The 3,839-nt window shown below is 48.7% G+C and overlaps 1 long non-coding RNA gene across 1 annotated transcript; it reads right to left on the reverse strand.

The window, feature by feature from the left end:
- Nucleotides 1-6: 6 nt before the first annotated feature.
- Nucleotides 7-3,748, reverse strand: LOC127750720 (uncharacterized). Its single transcript, XR_008011825.1, has 11 exons — nucleotides 2,914-3,748; nucleotides 2,747-2,829; nucleotides 2,597-2,668; nucleotides 2,310-2,514; nucleotides 2,166-2,221; nucleotides 2,008-2,087; nucleotides 1,718-1,924; nucleotides 1,414-1,611; nucleotides 915-1,334; nucleotides 717-826; nucleotides 7-590 (listed from the first exon to the last, which is right to left on the reverse strand). It is a non-coding gene; the product is annotated as an uncharacterized LOC127750720 (long non-coding RNA).
- Between the last annotated feature and the right edge of the window lie 91 nt (nucleotides 3,749-3,839).

A 3,839-nucleotide genomic window follows, 5' to 3' on the forward strand; every position in this document is an offset into this window, starting at 1 on the left:
ATAACTTGATGAACAGAAGGATGAAGGGCTCTGCCAAGGCCCTGCGCCAAGAGTCCCTGGAGTCTCCTCCACGAAGAGGCCGTGAGGGCGATGATGTCAGACAATCCGCATGTTCAGCCACTTGTCCCTTCCTCCTGCGCGTGCTGCACGCCATGCCGCGGCTGAGTGGCGGGCGCGTGCTGCACGCCATGCCGCGGCTGAGTGGCGGGCGCGTGCTGCATCCCTACCCCTTTGAAGAACAGGACGAAGAAGAGCTCGGGATGGTGAGTGCGACGGCACTGGCGGCTGGGCGAGCTTCCCCTGCTCTGTCAGGCTTGCGGAACATCAAGGTCCCAGAGCTGCTCCTGGTCATCAAGCTGGCGGCGTCGGCCACGGCTGGCACAGTGCGATAGAGTTGCCCACGAAGTGATGAGGAAGGCGGCTGCCAGACGATCAAAATGAGCGCAAGAAGGTCCTGCGCGCTTCGCAGCTGAAGAGAGTAGCTCGGCCACTTTTTCCAGGGAATGCAGGAGTTGCCTGTGTTGGTCAGGCGAAGTTAAAGGAAGCTTCCAGTAAACGAGGTGTCACAAGGCCTGATCAGAAGCGCAAGCCTGCAAAACAAATTCATAGTCAATTCATGGTTGAGGCAAGGGGTTACTCAATTTGAAAACAAAAAAAAATCAACAAATAAAAAAAAAAAGAAAGTTGAATTGGTCTAATCAAGACTTGATTCTCACCTGCACTTGAATATATTCTTCTCTCCCTTCAAGTTCACTCACAGCCACCAAGTGAAAGAGTTGCTGCAGTTCAACAACTCACAGCATCTGACAGCTCCCCAAAGGGATACCTGTAATACCAAAGTATCAACATCAGTTACCAACCATGAAGAGGTGAGAGGGCCAGGATAAAGAAAGACAGCAGTAACAACTACACACCTGTGATGTCAACTGTTGATTCAGTCCATCCTCAAAAGGTCACCAGCAGCACAGTAGTTAATGTGCCAAACCAACCCGTGTCCAAATGCCACACATTCTTCGTAGTAAACAAAGTGTTCTCACGACTTGTGACAGCAGTCGAGATAAACCTTTCACATGAGGAGTTCTATTCAGGCCACACCTAAACAAGCAATAGAACGATATATTAAAGAAAAAACCCAGGGGGTCAAGGTAACCACAGTACAACAATTAACAAGAATCTGCATGAAAACTTGCCTGGTAGCCGTTTCAGATGGATTTTTCTCACATTCTCAATAGAGACAGTCAGCGCAGTGGAATTTGGGATTACAATGAGAGCCTATGGTCTGCGGCTGGAAACCCACAACTGAAGAACTGCCCCAATGTTTTGAAGGAACCTGGCTGCAATGGACTTGGCATTAGGATTGTGAGCAAATCAGAGTTTTAAAGACTATTTAGTCACGGGAAAACGAACACTCACCTACAGACCATCACTAGACTTGTTCCTGAACCAGACAACCTACTCTCAGTGATAGGAATGAACCATTTAGGCAGTCGTACAAACAAACTGATGTTGGATTCAATCTACAGACTTGACCACATTCCATGCTTGGCATCACTCAGGGGAGGGTCTTCAAAATAGTTGTGGTCTTCCTCAATCACTGCCAAGAGCCATTGCCTGCAAATGAAACCAACTTGAGTTACTGACATGAAGCCATACATCCGAGATACTAATTGCATTCCATTCATTTCACAGGAGAGATTGTCCCAATTTTAAGCCTCACCTCTGTTCAGGATTGCCATTGTCTAGAGCCAGATCAAGAGCGTGACTATCATTCCCAACAAAACATGGGAACATACTCGGCACTTGTTCACAGACAAATAGATTATACCCATTCATAGATCAGAGGAAGGACTCCTACCAGGGAGGCGCTCTGATGGCCATTGTCCCTATAGGTTCACAGCCTCAGGGAAGGAAATTGCATTATTCCCTGGAAAAAGACAAAACCTCATGAGTACACTACAGTCGATAATTGACACACGGGTAACTGTCTCAACACAATTCTGTACTCACTGAGCGCTTCCTCACTCTGTTCATCGAATTATCCCCTTACATCCATGCCTTTGGACATAGAGAGCCACGAGCCACGAGCCCTGAAACAAAAGACAAAATATTACATCTGGACACATTCCCACACATACACATTCATATCCTAGAGGAAGGATTCCTACCAAGGCAGCTCTCTGATGGCCCTCGGCCCTCCTCAGGAAGGACATCGCATTACTCACTGAAAAAAAAACAACCAAACCTCATCAGCACACTACAGGCAATACATTACAACACGGGAAACTTTCTCAGCACCATTCTACACTTACTGAGCGCTTCATCCTTCTGTTTATCAAGTTATCCTATTCCATGCTTGGGCCATACACAGAGAGCCACGAGCCACGGAGCCATAACACAAACAGACAAAATGTTTCATCTTGACACATTCCCACTCATATCCAAGAGGAAGGCTTCCTACCAGGGCAGCTCTCTGATGGCCCTTGTCCCTCTTCAGAAAAGACATCGCATTACTCCCTAGAAAAAAATTACCTCATCAGTACACTGCAGTCAATAAATTACGACACGGGAAACTTTCTCAGCACCATTCTGTACTTACTGAGCGCTTCCTCGTTCTGTCCATCAAATTATCCTACTCCATACCTTGGGCCCTAGAGAGCCTCCACCAGCCCTAAAACAAAAGACAAATTAATACATTTAGACGCATTTCCACACATTCCCATTCACAGATCAGAGGAAAGGTTCCTACCAGGAGGCTCTCTACTGGGCCCTCCAAGACTCCATGGCATTCTCTATTGGATGTTGCTAGCCAGAGGAGGGCCCCCACACGCCCTGAAGTCAGACAGAATGTGTTAGTTAAGAGCACTGCACGGGTATTTTAACACCTCGGTCCTAAAAATCAGGAGGGATACTTACGACAGGGCCCTCCAAGGATGCCTCTCTCTCCCCGAGTTCCCAAGTACAGCCTCGGGGAGAGACTTTCCATCTCCTCCTGCATTGATCTGCAACGCTAGGAAAACAGTTTCATCAGACAGACAGCAAATGTAACAGGAAAATAGAGGCGGCCTTCAGCTCCGAGCAGTAGCAGCAGAGGTTAGGCCGCATTGCAGTGCTTCACTGTAAGGTTAGGATGCCCATACGCTGCCCGACGATCCGTGCGGATAATTACCCGAGGGCAATGCGAGAGGGCACTACAAGAGGTAGGTGTTTTGCGTGGGCGATTGGAAGGCCTTGAATCGAACAAAAAAAACACCTCTCAAAAAGCATGGCTCCGTGCTCGAAAACCACGTTGCGTGCGTCAACTACACAGCAGACGGTTGCTCGGACCCAAAGGAGAAAACGTCAAACGGAGAACAGCGGATCGGTACTCACTTGCGCATTATTCTTTAGGCCTTCTGAAGTGCACGAATCTTCCTCATCCTCAGATGGAGATGGGGTGGTTGTGAATGAATCACGGATCATTACGACGACGATAAATAAATAAGCTTGCCACTTCTTCTTCTTCGCGCCTCGATGGCTTTGGTTACGCCAAGCCAAACGTCACATACGGCTAGCGACTACAGAGGCTCAGGGCAGGCCTGGGCCCGACGCAGGTGACCGCGCAATTTCTCATACCGCGCCCGACAGACGAGCTCGGTGCTCGGCGGCCCCGCCGAACCCCGAGCGACAACTCGGCTCCGCCCCTCGGCTCGGCGGGCCGGAAACGGAGCCGAGCGCGGCAAGAAAAGTTATTTGAATAACTCGTAGTTATTGTAATAACTTACTGGAGTTACAGAAACTAAAAGTTATTGCAACAACTTGTTGTTGCAGTAGCCCCGAGAGCCATTAGAGTTGAAAAATGA

Source organism: Frankliniella occidentalis, unplaced genomic scaffold, assembly GCF_000697945.3.
Source record: "Frankliniella occidentalis isolate FOCC.00 unplaced genomic scaffold, Focc_3.1 Scaffold244, whole genome shotgun sequence".
Classification (NCBI taxonomy): domain Eukaryota; kingdom Metazoa; phylum Arthropoda; class Insecta; order Thysanoptera; family Thripidae; genus Frankliniella; species Frankliniella occidentalis.